General features: G+C 35.6%; 1 long non-coding RNA gene across 1 annotated transcript; it reads left to right on the top strand.

Moving 5' to 3' along the window:
- Positions 1-11,074: 11,074 nt before the first annotated feature.
- Positions 11,075-13,851, top strand: LOC114055599. Its single transcript, XR_003570772.1, has 3 exons — positions 11,075-11,129; positions 11,515-11,608; positions 13,553-13,851. It is a non-coding gene; the product is annotated as an uncharacterized LOC114055599 (long non-coding RNA).
- The last annotated feature ends 6,176 nt before the right edge of the window (positions 13,852-20,027 follow it).

Below are 20,027 nucleotides of genomic sequence, written 5' to 3'. Positions count from 1 at the left end.
AAGTGAAGAGGACAATTGATCTGAGTATAAAGCAGCTGCAAATGGATGAGGAGTAGAGATATTCGTTGGCTTTTAAAATCAGAAATCAGAGCAAACAGATCAGGAGAGTTTTGTTTGTTGTTTGTATTTTAGGGAAGCACTGGGGTTGATTTAGGAGACTTTGATCTATGACCATTATCTGAGCTCCTATTTTGGCAAAAATAGAAATTCCAAGGTACATGCCCTAGAAGAGATTTTGAGGTGGAAATAGTATGAGACCATTTCTGCAGCTTGTCTACCTATGCCTACCCTACATGACAGCTGGAAAATCATAGTCTAGATAGTTTAGATAATGGATGAATATATGGGAGATGATTTTGAAATTTCCTGTCTAAGGAGGAAAACCAAAACACAATCAAAGCAACAACTTTTCTCCCTGGCCTGATTGTTTCTCTTTGCTTTCTCACTTTTGTACACAAAGCACATGCATTTCCATACCTGTTTTTTTGCACATTTTTATCAAAAAATTCACCCTAAAGTATTTCCTCAGTAGTCCCCCAAGTAAAAATTGTTTTAATAAAAATAAGTCTAAATCTTACACAAGTATGTTGATAACTTATTAACTGTTTCCACACAAAGCCAAGGCTGGCTTTCTGCTGGTTCTTTGCCTCTCAGTTCTGCTCTGAGAAAGTTAAATGAAGCTGAGGGCGGTACAATCACTTTTCTAACTAAGAGGACGTGACCCAAGCTCAGCATCCATGTAACAACCATCCTGCCTCTGAAGTTCAAGGCACCACGTTTCATGAGATCGTTACCACACTCACAGGTGTCTAGACAGCTTGTGGGAAGAAGGGAAAGTGGGAAATAGAGGGGGAAATCTATGGAATAGCGAGCAACCGCAGAACAAACTCTTTCCTTCCCTTTTTTTGCTTTCCAATGTGTGTTATCTTGTAGGCAAAGTGCATGCACTCATACTGGGAAGAAACCAGGCCACACAAATATCTAGAATGATTTTTCTGGTCTCTTTTCCTTGTTCCTGAAATTCAGAAACCCATTGGGGTGTCTCTTGTCAAGGGGAATCACTGCTAGCTCTGTAAAATTACATGACTGCAAAATTGGCAAGTCAGTGGTCCAGGTTGGCTCAGGGTAGCAACTTTTGTGAGGACCAGCACTTTATGTTCATCAATATTACATCTTCTAAGAGCTAGAATTAAGCTATATACAATATTAGAGCAATCATCTTTACTCTCGTCTAAGGAGGAAACAAGAGGAATGCAGAAAATACTATGTATTCTTATGGTTCATTTCACAAATACCCTTGTCAAGCACAAATTAATACCAAATGCTTTCAATGTAATGGATATTTCTGTGTTTCCACAGGCCCATAGGTTGTATCTATAAGAACTTCGTTAATTTTTTTCTTTTCTAAACATTTCCCATTGTTTAAATGATGCTGCTTATATCTCTATACAGAAAAGAATCACGACCAAATATTTATTGCTCCCAAAAATAAAAAAGAGTAGAATAAAATTTAGACCAAAATGATGCAAAAAAATATTGCTAAAAAAGCAAGTAATCATAAGTGGGAAAAGCTGTAATTGAGGCTCCTTAATAGTGGAGTAATGAAATAGACTCTAGAGAGAATGCACAAAAAGCTTTATTTTGTGATAGTGACATATCATCACCAGTTAGCATGTGAGAGAAAAACTATTTTAGTTGAATAAAACATGTTTTGTGCTTGTTGTTTATTATGGAAAAACAATAGAGGCACTATGTTAGTGTTGCCTTACCAAGTTCATATTAACATGAAGTTTAAATATTTATTTCTTTTAAATATCCTTGAAATGGCAACAAACAAAATGCAGAATATTAAATACTATTTCAATGTCTTTATGAAACCTCTTTGAAAAATAAATTAATACAGAAAGAATAACAGATTACTTAAAAATTCCCTGACTGTTAAGTACCAGATGCTTTTTGTGTACTGATTTCTAGAATTTGGTTCTACTTCCATGGTGTGAGATATTTTGAAAATGTTTTAGCCACTGTAGAAACTCTACATTTAGAGATGAATCCATGAAATTGGATGAGTCATTTGTTGCTGAATGACTACTATCATTCATTCTGTATTCAAAAGGAAAGGAAGGATCCAGCCACTCTCACCAAATACCTGTGTAGCCTTGGGAAATGTTGAACTCGGTAGTTCAATGTCACTTCCAATTGCAATGCCCATGCCATTTATTGCCCTTCATATTGACTTCAGCCTTGTGCACTAAGATAGATGACATTTAGGAAAGAGTTTTCTTCTTTCCTCTATTAAAAAAAAAAAAAAGGCAACAATAAGCACAATATCAGTCAACATCTCCTGTACCTCTAGTGTAAGACTCAACTTTCTAACAGGATATCATTCCCAGTCTTAGCCACCATAGGAACTAAACCTGAGCTTACAAACCAGGTTCAGTTGTCCTCCATCTAACAAGTTCGAGAGGTGGAATCCAAGATTTCTCTTTAGACACTGTCTCTATGATTTGGTTCTACAGAAGTCACTTTCTTTTTCCATTTCCCAATGGATAAGAGAAGGCAGGATGTATCTTGGCTGCATTTGATATGCCTTCTAATGGAGATTTCTCTGTACTAATCTTAGCACGTGAAACCCAGGAACTTTCCTAATACATTGTTTTTCTTTATCCTTCCTGATAGCCACAATCTTTATCTTCTCATTTAAACCAGCCAAAATTTGTACATTAGGTTTCAGTTCTCAATCTTATGATAGCAACCTCTGCACATGCTATGTTTTCACATTCTTCCAAAATGTACTATAGAAAAGTTTGTAAGAAAGTAAATGAATAAGTTGCAATTTCTTTTAAAAAACAGGTTTATAAGGACAAACAACAATTTATTCAATATTACCTTCATTTGAATTCATAATGAAAGTAAACGATTCTTGCTGTTGCTCATCTAACCTATCTGCACAATTTAACCTGTCGATAAAACCTTAGATATTATCTAATATTTTTTATAAAGTATAGGCCAGTATGCCTTATTATATAAAATTTTACAACATAAAGTGTTGTAAAAACATTAAAAATCTCACAATGTCAACATCAACCTCTGAAAAAAATTGAAAAATAATGCAAGGTCTTGTCCTCTTACTGTTGTCACAAGTTCACAAATCTTTATAGTTTCTTCAGTATGTTTAATATAATGTAACGATGTAAAACTGAAAGCACTCAAAAGTGCTCTCTTGGGACTCATGCTAAGCCCTTTTTCTTTTTCCTTTTTCATCATTCAGTCTTTCTGAAGCTCCTGGGACAACCACTTTAAAACAATCTGTGGTGGTATGATTTATATTTATATATCTAATGAAGCCTATTTTAAAGTAATTATCCTGATTTAATTTAAATAAGTCCCTATCTGCTATCCTGCTAGGGATGGTCAAGGGAAATTGCTGTATATTTTACTTTATTAATTGTAAATCTATGTTGGTTAAAACATGCAATAACATTTCATGGCAGCAGTAGGCTTTTCGCTTTTAAATCTAATTTCATTTCTCAGTATATTTTATCGCTTCTACCCAGTGATAAATAAATAAATAAATTGTTTAAGTACAGCTCAAAAACAAAGCATTACATTTACAAGTGATGGAAGCAAGAAAAATTTGCACTGGTGTATTGTTCTGGCTGACATGGAGTTCATTTTCCCATAGCAGCCCTCGCAGTGCTGTGATTTGCATTGATAGCTAGAAAGATGTTGTTAACACACCAGTGTTTTGGCTCCTGCTGAGCAGCACTGGTAAAGCATTGGCACTGTCTCTCAACATTCCCTCCCTATCAAGGGGCTGGAAGTAGGCAAAATTCTGGGAGGGGCCAGAACTTGGCCAGCTGACCCAAATTAATCAGAGGGATATTCCATACTATGTGACATCAGCTCAGATATAAAAGCTAAGGAAAGGAGGAGGAAGGTGATGTATTTGTTATTTATGATTGTCTTTTGGAGCAACCACTCCATGAGCTGAAACCCTCCTTCCTGGGAAGTGGCCAGACATCATTTGATAACGGGAAGTAGTGAATAACCCCTTTTTATTTTTTTTTTTTTTTAACCTTTGCTTATGCATGTGCAAACTTTCACTTTTGCGCTTTTACCTTATCTCAACTTACAACTTGTTCTCCATCTTATTCTCTCTCCCCTGTCCAGCTAGGGAGGGGAGTGTAGAGTGGCTTGGTGGGCACCTGGAATCCAGCCAGGGTCAACCCACCACAAGCGGTCAGAACTGTATGCAAAAGGATTGCAGAAGGAAATCAGGCTAGGAAAAATATAACGCCAGAAAGGTCTAGTTAGTAACAGAATGCAGAAATTCACAGAGATAAGATAATAGAAAAATTTTGGCTAGGGACAACCAGGTCCTTAACCAATTTTCTTGGCTTATGGTAACTGAACTGGCACAGTATTATGAGGTGGTTTTGGCTACCCAGATATAGCTGGATGTTAGTATACACAGATACATACATATGAGGAGGACCACTCCATGTTCCACAGATTAGTCACTCCTAGGAGGATAAAACACAGATTCTATTAGGCACTGTAAATTCTAGGAAAGACAGTCAAAGAATCCAGAAAAAGAAATTATTTTGACTGTGTGAAAGAAAGGTATCATAGGATACCTCATGAACCAGGCAGCGCTCCTTATTCTGTGCCAATGGATTTTCTGTTCTTTCTTTAAACATCTACTGCTTCATAGTACTTATCACAAGTTTGGCATTAAGCAGTCTAATAAACACAGCAAAAAGTTGTGTTAGAAATTACAAACAGTTAGGAATGGAAGTCCTGGAAACACTTAAATAATAGTATCTTCAGACATCATTTGATCTCTAAGATTAGATGTTATTATCACTCACTGAATGTCAGTAGTAAACTACCTAGGGGGTTATTACATTTAAGTGTCTTTACTAGACAAACTTCAATACTACAAGAGAAATTAAAAAAAAAAAATCACTCTTCAAGTAAACTTTACTTAGGTCTTGTTAAATATCTAGCATCAGAATGGCTTTCTTTCTGAAATATGGTGTTTTGTGGATCCACACACTCCATTAGATATCCTTGCTGTCCAGTCAAAAGAAAAAAAGAAAAAAAACCCTTCCAGTGTTTCAAATACAATTTTACTGTGGAATTGTTTTGGCTGATCAAATTTAGGAACTTTGATAGGAAAGCAGGAAGGTGACATGGCTATTACAAACTTAAGGAACAAGTGTGAAGCCATCATGGAATGACATTATTTACAAAAAGAAATCCATGCAAAGGCTCTATGCACGTGATGTTGGAGATGACAACAGTGTGCATATGTGTGACCAATGGCAAATTAAACCAGAAACTTTTTCACAAAGAATTCCAAGTGAAGCGCTATCATAATCTGAAAAGATGCAAAAATGTTGCAGAATTTGGAGCAATGATGACACAGAGTGATCCTCATAATGAAAGCCATCTCTGCTGTGCCAGACTCAGCTCAGAAAGGCTGTACAAACACCTATTTAGCTCTAATATAAACGGGATTGTGAACATATTATTGCTCTAATATAAATTGGATTGTGACTTTGTGGTTTTACACTTGCTCAGGTAAACTTGCTGAGGTCACCCAGAAGAAAATGCCTGACTGAGTTTAACGCATTGACACTCTTAGATCTTTTTGCTTCAAATAGGCAGAGATGCCAAAGAGAGAATAGATGAAGATCTCAGTGAATAAAAGTGGTATCTGCTTTGTTAGGAGTGGCAAACAAAGCAAGATATATTGGCAGCAGCAACAAATGTATACAGAGATACTACAGATTTTGAAATGGAAGGTTGATGGGCCAGCACATCTTACCTTGACTTATTCTCTGCCTCACACACTTTGCTAACTTTCTGCTAAAAGCAGAAGTGTTACTTACATGGCAACTCACTGGTCTTTAGACATTTGGTCACATCAACAATCTCTTCTGCTCAAATCCTATGAAACAGCTCCCAGATGAAGTTTACTGGGAGGACTTATATAGAAGTGGCTTTTGCCAAAACTCCTCTGATATCAACACTAATCCAGCAACAAACACTGAAACATTTTTTTTTTTAAGACTCAATATTTGCTGACCAAAAACTATACCTGTCCAATACAGTGACAATTTTCTTGACAGAGATTATACTGAAGAAAGGGGATAAGAGTAATAACTCAGGACATTAATTCCTGTAACTACTTCTTGAAATCTATTTTAAAGAAAAAAACCAGAGTTGTTAAAAGTTAGATTATCACACTTTACAGATTTGTTTGACATAGGTCAACAATTAGAGTGCTTTCAATTTAAGACCTTTTCAGATTTAATAGCAGTAGTAGATACAAGGTCCTAGTAATTATTATTTTTAAGGCGAGCAGAGCTCAGCAGAACTAGAAATCAAAGACAAATATACAGCAAGGTTTGAAACACTAGGAAACAGCCTAGAAATAGACAGAAGAGAACTTAAAGCATGAATAGTGGTGCATAATTATGTAAATGAATTTGAAGGGTAAGTTACATGTAAAACTAACAATGACTTATAATTGAAGAAATATCTGATTAAGAGTTAACATTTGCTCTGTGTTGTTTGCAATACTATAGAGAGCCCTGGGTATCTCCATACCGTGAAGATTTTGACAAATCAGAGGGCATGCAGAAAACAGCAGCAAAAATAGTCATGAAAGAAAAACTGACTTGTGAGAAAAGATTGACTCATCAGGAAGTGAGTACTTAGAGTGCATAATTAAGTGTGCAGCCAGTTCCTGCAGTGAAATCTAACTTTTAACCTCTCAGAAATTTAGGTAGAAAAACTACCCACATATGAAAATAAACACAACTCATCTGAGGATCGCTGAGGGCTTTCTTTTCTTTCTATTTTTTTTTCCAATCTTAGCTCAGCCACTTAGCTCAGCACATGATACTACAGTTCTTGACTGCTGTCTTATGTGATCCCCCTGTTTTCAACAGTCACAATCAAGCGGTTTATTAAAGGCTTGGGAGGACTACTGGTGACATCCTCTGTATTTGCTTTGCTAATGCTTCCTATTTGGAAGATTCACTGAAACTTTTTTTAGCAGCTTGGGCACCTTCAAGTTTTATTATCAGACTTCAAAAAGAGAAAGAATGAGTCAGGGAAATGCCTTTTCCTTGTTTCAGGAAATCAGTTATCAGTGACAAAGTCAGAAAGCATTAAAAATTCAAGTTCTCCAGTAAGATGATGACAGTGTATCGTAGTGGAAAATGGATAATCAACAGAGTGTCTCCCACTCTGGTACTTGTGTTTGCCTAGAAAAAATAACCTCTTCAAGTGGTCCAAGCTATGCAAATGAGAGAGATGCAGGAAAGAGGTCACAGAAATAGGAATCTGAAGCTGACATATGAAAAATCTGTGATGGATCATGTCCACCTAATATTGAATTGGGAACTTGCTACAGGAACACTTAAAAGAGTTTGTGTTCACCTTATTCTTTAGTTCTTATCAAAACAAAAACTACCCCCAAAATCTAGAAAATTACAAGTTATGGCCTTTTATTTTAAAAAGATTAGGTTTCAAAATGTCTGCTTCCAAAAGGATTTCTCCATTGACTTTACATAGTCATGGGTATTTATATTCCTCCTAGAAATACCTATGATGTATTCCTTCTACACACCTACACTATATATACATGGTAAATCAGAAATGAAAACAAAGCCTCCTACTTACTGGCCTGTTGCATTCTGTAGGTGCTGAGCAAGAGACTTTTATCAGCAATGCATGAGATACATACAGGGAATGACAGGATTTATCAGGTGGCCTAAGTAAGATGGGCTGAAGCACAAGGGTGAGAAAAATGAAGGCCTTCACTAACTTTCTGGGGAATGAACATACCTTTCTGCTTTCAAATCCAGTGATAATACTGACCATGAAGTTAGGGGAAAAAGATATGCTTGCCAGTTGTTTACAAGAATGTGATGAGTTAAAATTACCCATGAGTCTTAGGCTTTCACTCTGCTGCTGTGTTGGTCAGAAGGCTCTGGTAAATACTCCTGAGGGAGTAGAGTCATCAGAGGACTGGTCTCCATATTACCAATATGTGAAGAGATTCACCCAGTCCACTTTAGGAGCATTTTTTGTTATTTTGTGTTCTGTGTAAGGAATATATTAGTCTGACCATACTGAGCATTACTCCTTCAGGCATTGGGAGCCCCTGGTGGTCTAGAGGTTAAGGATGCGGCGCTGCCACTGCCGAGGCCCGGGTTTGGTTCCCGGTCAGGGCCACTCCCCGGGCAGATGGAGCTCGTTAGCCCATAAGGCAATCCATCTACGTCCTGAGGACCTCGCTGCCACCGTCCAAGCTCGCTTGGCCCCGGCAGATGAACCTCAGGATTAAAGGGTGGGCTCAGTTCCACGCACACTGTGTCTCACCTTAAAAATCCAATGCGCAGGCTGGAAGGTGTAAAGACCTTCCCCGGATCTTTGTTCACGAAGACTGGCCATTATCCTTCAGGCATGAACCACCATGTTTATCAGTTCGCTGCATGCTGACTTCGTTAACTGGCAAAATTATGGAATAAAACAATATTTTCCCTACTTGAAAACAAATGAAAATAAGCACTGAATAAATAGACAAATAAAGAAACTAGATTATTCTAAGTAGCAAGAACTTTCTTTGGTTTCTTCTAGAACAGTTAGGACTTCTAACACTTCACAAAGATCGTTACTCAGCGTTCCCTTTCTTTGAAAACATGCCCTTCGTGACTGCAGCATTTCTTGGAATTATTTTTTTGTAGTACGTGCGTTTCCAAAGATGGATGTTCTTTCTCTCAGAGTAGGAAGTGTACAATAAATGGACAGAACTTAGTTGCTACATTTGTTTTTTTTTTAATTTCCAAGCTATGGTCTCCATCCATATTTATTTACTGCTTCATGATTGTTTGTTTACAGTTCCTGCTCATCAAGCACTTTGATGTCACATGGAGTGATATAAAACTATATTATTTTCTTCTCACTCTTCTTCCATTTCTCCTATATTGCTTAATTTCCACATTTTGTTAAAAGGGTAAGATCTATTCTCTAGTGTATGAATATCTACCATGATTATATATTGATAATATTGAAAATAGAGATACAAGGTTGCATTGATAATGGTAACTTTTTTTTTTTAAAGGATGGGAAACTCAAAATCAGCTCTGAAATTCCACCCTCAATTTGCAAAATGTGTATAGATATTCGTGCCTATATCATATATTAGACTACCCACTTGGTATGGGATTGCACTACTGGAAGGTAAAATAGCAACAGCCCAGTTTTGACTGCAAAAGACCTTTATTTATCCATGATGGCAGACTTAAAATGGCCAGTCAGACTTTTATGAGAATACAATAAAATACAGCCAATTCTTGAGCAGTCATACATTTTGCCAAGGCTTTAAAAATAATTTTAAGCTCCAGATAACTGAATGTTAAATTGAAAAGAATAATAGACTATTAAACAAGTCAGTGATTTAAACTTAAATGATATTCTTTTCTTAAAAAAACTTCCACTCCCAAACCCTTTTTTTCCTATTTTTACCCATGCAGTATTAGTGAGGATTTCTTTTCTTGTCAGACACAAAAAATATTTCAACATTTCTTGATGTTTTCCTTGTTTTGTTTTGTTGTTTTTTTTTTTTTTTAAATGAATCCAAGTTTTCTAAGCATTGTCTGTTGCAATACGATATTTTCAGAAAAATGCCTGCTAGAAAGTTTAGACATGGTAGTTCAACTGTAAGCTTCTGCGGACATCCATGTTGTATTATGTTTGGCTTAGATTGAGCAACTCCTGCTAGATTCAGCAAAAATAAAGCACAATGACCTGTTCAGCTGGACACTTCAGCAGCTGGTCTATAACTTAAAGAGAGTTTTTCTTTACGCTTTTGAAACTGTCCTGGGGACTGAATAGACAACATATAAAAATATGACAGGAAGATGATGGATTATGGGTCATAAGTCTCCTTTCAGCCATACAAATAAAACATCATGCTTGTGTGTTATGATAATACATTCAATGGACAGAAATTAGCAGATGTTGATTGCATTCTAGTGTGCACAGCATACCAAAAATCACAGAGGAATGTTTAAGGGATTGTAAAGAGACTGTCCCATTGGATGCCTGTAAAGCAGAGCTTAAGTCACAAAACCACAGGAAAGCCAGTTTGGTAGTTGTCTGGCTTTGGTTTAATCATTCCTCTCTGCCAAATGCAGTCATTAAAGTGTAACAACAATTATATGCTTTTTCTGCCCCTTCCTAAGCAATACTTTATAGCTGTCAAAACATAAGGTTGTGGCAGACTCTTCTTAAAATAAAACTTCAAGACAAACTTAGGAAAAAAAGTATGAATGAAACTTTGTAGTTCAGTGCCATTCAGAATTCTATAAATTATCCAATATAACATATAAAAGCACCAAGATTTGGTCTTGCTCAGTTACAGCCTGGAACAAGCTTTTATACATAATACATATATCCACACAAAGAGAAATACAGCTTCAAACCAGAACTACTTTTTTATATATTGAGATGTAAAAGCTAGACTTCATTAAAAGAAAGGCTTGTGTGTACAGTGTGTGTTTAAAACCACCTTAAACCTTTTTCCAGACAGGTAACATTTATTTTCAGGAACCTATGAATCTTTCAATTTTAGAACTTTATCAACATTCACTGAATTTTAAAACTCCTTGTTTCCATATGAGGCCATGTGCACTAAATTTTGTCCTTGGCTAAACACAGATTTAGTGACAAAACTAATGGGTGTGTTCTCTGTTTTCATTAACAAATTGACAATATTTGCATATAAGCTTTTTCTTCACTGTTTGGCCATACAACAAACACATATGTATAAGCATTATCTTCCAGAGATTCATTTAAAAGTGGATTTAGAAATGTAGTCCAATTCAATCAGATAGTGATGAGCTAATATATGTAGCAAATACTGCTTTGTAGATGTACATATGCATGTATTTTAATGGAAATACAGGGATTCTAAGCAAAAGTGTACAAATTATTGCAATGTAGGATAAAAAATCTATGTGTCTGTGCTGCTGATTTCATCACAATGCCTGCCTCATAGTGAAAGGCAGCCCATACCAGGATGTGCTTAGGTGTTGGCAGCCTAGGTTATATTTGCTCTTGTTCTAATCTTTTTTTTTTCTTTTTTTCATGGCCATGGCTATTGTAGGCTTGACTTATGGTGGAGGAAAGGCACTTAAAACTGCAAAAGGCCTATTTGCCAGTTTTGCAACATGATTTATAACAGAAAACATAGAAGCAAGATGGCGATTGTCCATCTCCATTAATTTTTATGCCTTGTTTCAATGGTAGATCAGCACGAAGGGAATTCCTCGAAGTGTTAAGTGTAACAAGGCCACTAGGTAGTTACTAACAGTAGAGACTTACATCACTTATAATTTTCACACTTTTTATTTTGTTTTTTTGCAAGAAATACCTGAATCACAGAAAAAACTCAAATAATCACTTTTGATGTATGCATTTTGTTTTCAGATGTCAATTTGAATTTTCTCCCAATTTCCCCAGTGAAACAATTTTGTAGAAAGTATGATATTGTGGTATTTGAGACAGCAGCCACAAGGAAGAGGTGAGTATATCAGGTCTCACTATATTCTTTCCACACTTTGGGATTACCACAGATATTTTGTGATGCATTTTAGGTATTTCGGGTATCTGCAAATTGTACCATCCATTATAAAATGATCTGATAAAACTGGAAAGATTGCAGTTTTTTTAAGATCTGAATGGTGACTATGGGACTTTGTGCATTGTTTTTCCATTTGCAGTCTTAGCGTGTATTACAATCATCATATTTTTCTATTACCTGCAAAATTATTGGCACTGTGGAGGGTCTGGATAGGAATTTGTTGTTCATGACCTTTTTCAATACAACTTCAGAAATCTCTCAAAAGAAATTCAGAGGAGCCATATTCAAAACACACAAAGGGGTGTGCAATAACAGATAGATCTGTGGAACATCTTGCCAAAGGAAATTATGGGCATTGAAGGATTAAAAATTCCAAAGACAGTAGATTAATCTCATGGAATAGGTGTGTTGAGGATTACTAATAGACAGAAATCATATTCAACTCAGCGTGGCTCCTGAGCTGCAAGTAAACAGAGGCTTGAAGTCTATTCATATGAAATAACTTCTTTTTCACCTATGTTCCTACTATTGTGAATAGTATTTGTTGTGAACACATAGTTTTGGTCATTGCTGGAGAAAAAGAACTCTCCTTCAGATGGACTTCTAGTCTGATTTTGTACAGCCATTCTTTACACAGTTCTCTGTTTTCATTTGACCTAGACTACTTCCTTGATGCCCTACTATTTTCTGCTATGGAATGATCAATTCATAGGAGAAAACTTTTTCAGTTCACAGAATTTACCATTCATCATGTTAAGAAGTTAATGTGTATAGTTTGCTGTTCTTTAGAGAATTTCCAAACATTGTAAGATGTTATGAGAGGCATAAGAAAAGAGGCATATTCAGATTGATGCTTTGTGGCTCTATCCATAATAAATTTTTCCAGATTTGTTGCTGATGCATCTGCTTCGAAGTAATTATTTCACAGAAGAAAAATGTTGTAAAATAAACAAACTTTGTAATATGTAAATAAAATCTGTCTGCAAATACAATTGTGAAATTTTAGTGATCTATCAGTTTTAGGTATTTTGTACTATGCTATAAATGGTAATTTGAAATTTATTAGTTTTGCATGCATTCCTAAGATTAAAACTATTAGAACTCTGTTTAAACCCTTTGGAATACAAACTAAAGAAGGAAAAATCTATTAAAAGTCATAAGCATTCAAAATCTTCCCTAGATTTTAATTCCTTATTTTGAGTCATTTTTACCATGGAAGTTAGACCCAATGACATGCACTATGCTCTATCTCACAGTTGACAATACAGTGCCATCAAAATCATAATTGTTAAAAAAAAGAAAGATTAAACATCTTACTCTACAAGTAATACATAATGTCGTATACCTATTACTGAGAAGGCCCATCTTCTATGACCAAAGAGAATAACCTGATTTGAACTAGAAGAACTGAATAGAATTGTTAAACAATTCTTTGCATTTTAAGCAACATTTAATTAGAAACACACTTTAACCACCAAAATGATAAAAATCCAAGAGATTAAAATTTGAGTGTCAATTATCATAAAATTCATCATTGTAATTCTTATTAAAACTCAGTGTTTAGATAGGTAATGATTTTATAATATGGCAATTTGCATAAGGAGCCCTGAGATGGCTTATTATTTCGATCCTACACAATTACAATTCTAGCTCCATACATCAGAGCTCTTAGCAATGTAAAATCACTGTGCTAATTAATAAGCCATTTACTGACTGCAGCTAGTTATGGTGGTCCTGCAGCTGACCTTACGGAAGATGAGCCATCTCTGAAGTGCCTGTGTGTAACTACAAACATAATGATGTGCCAGGAGGGAATCATTAAAAATAATTTACACAAGCCTTCATTTACAAGATCTTTTGATAGCGTGCTTCCCCGGTGTTTAGATCCACAGTGCAACCCCTACCATTTGGAAAGTGCCAAGCAGGAGAGTGAACGAGGATACCTAAGTGGTTAATTAAGAGCCATTCGGACGCCACAAGAGCCTCCTGAAAAATCCCTCTGATGTCTGCTGTGTCAAATGTCTCTCACAGGCAAAACCACAAGAGGTAGCTGCCATAGCAGGCTAATTATTGGGGACCAAGAGCAGCTGAGAATGGCCTGTCACTGAGGCTTGCTGTGAGCACCCAAGCCCAGAACTGAGCAGAGCAGCTTTTGTGTCACTGGGCTTGAGAGAAACAGTGGAAATGAGTCACTGTGATTATCAGAGGTGATTGCATAAGCCGTAAAACTGTGCAGTTGTAGATGAAATTATTCACTTGTGCTGTTTGATGCATTTTGCAACTTTTTACATTTTACTGTTATTCCACCTCCAACACGTGTTTTTTTAAGACTTACATTTTGAATGCCTCTAAGAAAACAATAACTTATAAAGGCCTTATAAGGATGAACAAAGATTTCAGAAACATCAAAGATAATTTTTATGACACAAAAATAATTTCAAACTACATAAAGAGAACCAAAAAACCACATTCAATCACACTACAGCATGAGACTACAGGAGAAAATATGCACATACCATAAACTGTCTTCTAATTTCAGTACAGTCAGAACAACTACCAAGACTAAAAGAATATGTCACTTCCTTCCTCACAGCAGCTAGATATGAACGTCATGAAAACATGCAGCTCATGATTTATTTCTCCTTCAGCCAATTTCCTGCAAGGTGGAGGAAGAGAGCTGTTACCTTGTGTGGCATTTTATTAGTTTAGTGGCATTCAACTGGTTTACTGACCTTCAAGGGATTTTCCAAATCTGCATGAGGGAACATGTCTTTTCACTAGCTTGTCAGTTCATTATGTGGCTAAGAGCAAGTGGTTCATACTTTGAGTGTGCAGACACTTTCCAAGTCTGTCTGATACCTTATAAGTTTATTTTCTGAGCTACCTTCCACAAGTGTTGTGTGAGAAAACAGCATGAGCACATTTCTTGTGTGATCCTTGCTAGATTAGTAGATTAGTGCCTTGTGGCCAAGCGCCAAGACTGGGCCTGGGAAGAATTAATTTAGTAAAGGTGGAGGCAGCAATGTCGTTGCTCTATGACTGTGTGTCTGTGCAGGTATTTGGGAGAAAGAAAGAGGAACAGACCATGTAATTAGCATCTTATCAATGATAATGATAATGATAGGATTTTTAAGTTTGCCTGTGTGATTTTTTTGAAATACATCCCATTTTGGCAACTTTATTTTAGTAAGAGGAGAGTTACTACCTTCTAGATGGAAACCACCCCCTTCCAGATCTCTGTGATGTTTTCATTTGAAATGTATTTTTGTCTCATTTTTAGAAGAGCTGTGTAAATAAATTCTCATGAAATAGAAAATACCTACCTGTTTCTTTTATAACCACACCACTTTGGAGGAAGAAAATATTTTTCTAATGAACCTACATGTTCCTCAAATGCATGAAAGAGATGGCTAGTTTTACTAGCAACCAAAATGAGAGATGACAATATGCCAATGACATTCAATAATAAAATCAGCAGTCAAAATTTGACCAAATTATGACTGGCTTATCACTAAGTCCTTACTACATTTAAATAATTCTGTACCACTGAAAAGTTACAATCTCTAATCAGCATACCCTATTATTTGATCTAAGAGGCACAAATAATAGCCTACATTGTCTGGTGAATTATATAACCTTTAGACACCACTGAAGAGTAAAAAAATCAGTTAAACAAACTAGTTTGAAAAAATCAGTTAAACAAACTATTTGACTAACTGACAGTCTTTCAGTCGTAAGAGAGAAGGGATAATAGCATGCAACTATGGTTCGGTGATTTTTTTCTGTGTGTGAATTAAGATGCATGTTTGCCCACAACTGTATGTGAAGGATCTTACAGAGCTAGAACTTAAAAGATAATTTTATAAATAGGTGTGTTGGTTGGACTATTTGTCTGAAAGATCTTAGGGACACCAATGTGGTTAGAAGCACCCTGCTTTCCAAGCGACAACAATCAACATGACTTTTTTTCATTTAGAAGACCTAAGTAATGCCCAGCTAATAATAAGATAGATGAAAAATATAACACATGGCAATATTATGAAATATATATTTATAATATCATGAAATATATTTATAATAAACAGAAGTTCTCATCCTTACAGACCTTTGTTGCTAACTGGTTTTAATATTTTAAGTCTTTAATATATCTAAGAGCATATTGGCAATGAAAAGAGGTGCAGTGCAAAGAAAAAAATTTGGTTTATGGTGCAGCAAAAGAAAATTTCTTGAGCTCATAACTGCAGTGGTATTAGAAAAATGTGGTAAAAAAAGCTTAAGCCATTTCTGCTATTTCAGTGTTGATTCCCCCTAATGGAGAGTATTTCCACACTTGAATTTAGCAAGGTACCTTTTGAAAGGAAAAGGCAAAATTCATGCTTCTAATTTAACAATATCAATTTTAAGGATTAAAAATTGGTCTTATAAAGGCCAGCTTTTCTTGTCCTTATCATAAACATAATCTCACTGAAGCCAGGAGAGGTGCTCCTGGGAGGGAGAGATATCCCATATGGGTTTAAGTTTGTGCCTAATGCCAGCCCAGATGTTGCTCTGATTAAAGCCAGCAATAAAAACTCTTGTTACTCTGAATGATGCAAGATGAGACCACTTGTGAAGTGTTGGTGAACCTTTCTCAATTCTGCTGGATTTCCACACATTGCAGATCAGGCCCTAAATGATATAACTTCATCCTGGCCCCAAGTGTGAAGTCATTCCCTAGGGGAAATCTGCACTGAAATCATGAATAACTCTACTTGGGAAAGGATTGCAAGAGCAGACGTTAGTGTTTGCCTCGAGGGATACCAAACGTATTTGACCAATCGCAACATATAGTGAGATGGAAAGATAACACCAGAATAAAACAAATGGCTTTCTAAAGTGCCTACTCTTCACTATGTTTGAGCTATCTTACTTAAGAGGAAGCATCATATTTCCTGAAGACCATCATCTGTCATTAAAAGAGAATTTGTAACTGCACACCTACATGACTTTTGGGAAAGAGGAACATCTCTATGAATTCTTTTTTGCTTCAGATGTGTACAATGAAGTAAAGCATAATTTTCTCTTTTTTTTTACTCCTGCCTTTTTTTCTTTTTTTTCAAGGAAACTCAATTCCATAAAGCTAATAGCTAATAAATGTTTAATACTTGTCTGTTAAACAAATAGTTCCTATTTTTATAAACATGGCTTAACTTGACTGTGAAAAGCAACCCTTATTTTATTTTATATAATTAACATTCAATTCAGGGGTTTCTTGATGAGATTAAAATTAAAGTTTCTACATTTAATACCATGGATTCACGCTTGACAAGCTCCAGGAATTTTAGTGAATAAATACTTTAAGTGGACTGCCAGAAAACTTTTCCTTGGAGAAGGCCATGAAATATATTTTTAAACCACTATAGCTACAAATAGAAATTTGTAAATACATCCAGCCAAAGGTTCCAGGCTAATTCCTTGTGTACTCAATAAGAATCTTTCCTGCACCTAATTATCTCTATTAACAGAGAGATAAATTGTGCAATTGTTCAGTTTGTTGAGATACAGGTATTTAACAGATGTTAAAGTAAAGGTTTTATTTAAAGGTAAAGTATATGTTTTTAACTTCTCTAATTCAGAGGAAATACAGGAGAATTTTATTTTAAATATATAGAATTAAGCAACAGTTATTTAAATAAGTCATAATGTGGGTTGTACATATCTGAAGCTTGTATGAAATATATGTATGAAATATATCTGATAGAAAATATTTTTCTCCTATTTTTCCCCTTTAGATTTCATAAATACATAAGGAGTGATTGAACAAAAAAAAAAAAAAGGAATTATATTAATCACTTGAAATGCTTTCTTGAGTAATTTTCTTATTTTACCAAAGCCATTTTCAACGCAAATCACTTCCGCTAAGAACTGAGAAGTATGAAAACATATTCTTTTTCTAGTAAGGTTCTTTGAATCACACTGAGGATGTCGGAACCATTAAAACCTTTATCTAGAATCTATAGGAGTCCAAAAAAATTTTTTTTTCCAGATGTTTACAGCGAGGCCTCTATAGTAGTAGTCAACAGCTTATTCAGTCCTGCAGAATTTGAGTTTTCCGCAGCATAAATGAAAAGGTAAATCAAAGTGTCTCTATGAAATTTCATGCACAAACAATTTATATGAAAGTACAATAAAATCTTATAATTAACCCTGCAGGAGGTGTTGGTAAGTAGAAGAACACTTTTGGGAATTAAGAGGTTGGTAGGATGGAAGTTGGTGTATTGTTGCTCTTCAGTATGTTCTGATTACACTTCCTCATCTTTTCCATATGCCATAGTGGTAATAAGGGCTAGTACTTGGAATAAGAGGCAAATTACTTATAGTTCTATTTTCTTATCCCTATGAGAACTGATTTCTTATTGTTTGCCTTATTCTGGTGGTCAAAGGTGTGTGCTGCTCTTAGTTCTCCTCTTACAAGGTAAAAGTCATATCAGTTTAAATGCATGTTGTCATATAACCTGCAATCACCAAACTTCTATAAATATAGTAGCTGCCTGGTGGTAGATTAAAAAAAAAAAAAAGACTGAAATAAAGATATCTTGGTTTAAATATATTGACAGTGTGGAGACTAAGTGGGTTTGCATACCAAAACATTTTAAACACATATATATGCAATTACACAGATTCTCTGTTCTGCGGGAGAAAGAGAGTAGTGCAGAAAAAATTGTGTGGTTCTTCTGCAGGCCATGCATCTCCTGTAGCTAAAAGCACTCTTGTTCTCTCAGGCATCTCTAGAAGTCTAAGTGATGATATCAGGTTGGTACCATATCCTCCAGACTCTCTTCCCAAATTGCTCTGGTCTCTAAAGTGTACAGATTGAGTGAAAAAATCTGATTCTTGATCGTCTTTTCCTTACACTCAGTGGCAAAAAAACAGCTCTTGCTGCTGCTGATGCTCACAGTCCGCTCCTCCTAAAGAGTCTCCAGTTGTTCACAACCTTCTCAATGATTGTTTATGCTGAAGTTATTTTCTCATTCTTACAACTAGACTATTCCCTTAAACTATTCCCTTATACTATAGAGTTAACTTAAGGTCATGCATATTGACCTTAACACTAACATTTAACACTATTGTCAACTAAGCTAAACTTATGTTAATTGCTACAGGAAGAAAGTGAGAAAAAGGATTCCCTTGGGAAATAGTCATTCCCCGTTTGGTACAAGTGGTATTCAGTTATACTTCTGTCTCCTTAAACCACATAACATCTAGTGCAGGTACTGTATCTTATAGTAGAAAAGCCTTCATATAGAAAAGGAATCCTCAAACAGATAGTGGAATCTTCATCATATCATTCGCTTGTATGTCATACTGGTCCTGAAGCAGAATGAAACTACATCTTATAGATATATCAGTGGAGTATAGAAACATTCAAATATTAGACAAAGATGAATAAGGAAGGGAAAAAAATCCCAGGTTTGTTTTAATATTACTTATACCTGACATAAATAAGCTGTTTTGTGCAATACCTTTGTGTTCAAAACATCATATTGAGGAAAAACATTTAGAGGCACCTGCAGAAGAAAAGCAAGGTTAAGAGAAAGCATGAGGCAGATTTTGCTTTCGGCAAAGTAGAGGTGGCTCTGCTGTTAGGAGTCTGGGATGTACCTGCAGAACACCAAGGTTGTAGAGAATCAGACCCTGACTACCTTTCTTGCAAAACCAAGAGCAGAAGAGGAAGCTCAGGGAAGTGCTATGCAAGGAAGATCATTCAAGAATCGTACAAGCCAAGGTCATTAATCTGTATGGAAGACTGGTTGTTTTGGAGAGATGGTTTCAGACATATTGTGGGAATGGCATGACTCCAGCCAGTGGAAATCAATAGACCTTTCCTTCTCTGGTTGCATAAGAGGATTTATATTCCCTGTTTCCATGTATAATATAGAATTTTAATTATGTGTTTTGCACAAGAGGACAAATGCATAAATGACTTGACATGAATAAAATTATATTGAAACTGGTTAAGGAATGGAAAAAGCCTAAGGTGAAAAAAACATTCACAGATGATTGGAATTGTTTGCTTATAAAATAGTATTTCAAAAAGTTTTTGCAAATGCCACCAAATTTGACTTAGAGTGTTGTTATTTCAGATTACCTCTGAACTAACAAGAAGGATTATTTTCTTAAAAACATAAAAATGAAAAACAAATGTCAATTTGCCACTGGAAAACAAAAGTCTATGGCTGCAATATTAGGATTTATAAACAATTCTACAATAAGAGAACATTGCATGTACATGATGGAACAATTTTTTTGGCTCTTTAAGTGCATATGACAAATATGGGTAAGATTAAGTGATAGAATTATTTAGAAAATTTCCTGGAAG

The sequence above is a fragment of the Empidonax traillii genome, unplaced genomic scaffold, assembly GCF_003031625.1.
Source record: "Empidonax traillii isolate 1590-97213 ecotype Southwest subspecies unplaced genomic scaffold, ASM303162v1 scaffold61:size1379657, whole genome shotgun sequence".
NCBI lineage: Eukaryota > Metazoa > Chordata > Aves > Passeriformes > Tyrannidae > Empidonax > Empidonax traillii.
Note: the sequence above shows the minus strand (reverse complement) of the source record. Positions and strands in the feature narration are given on the sequence as shown.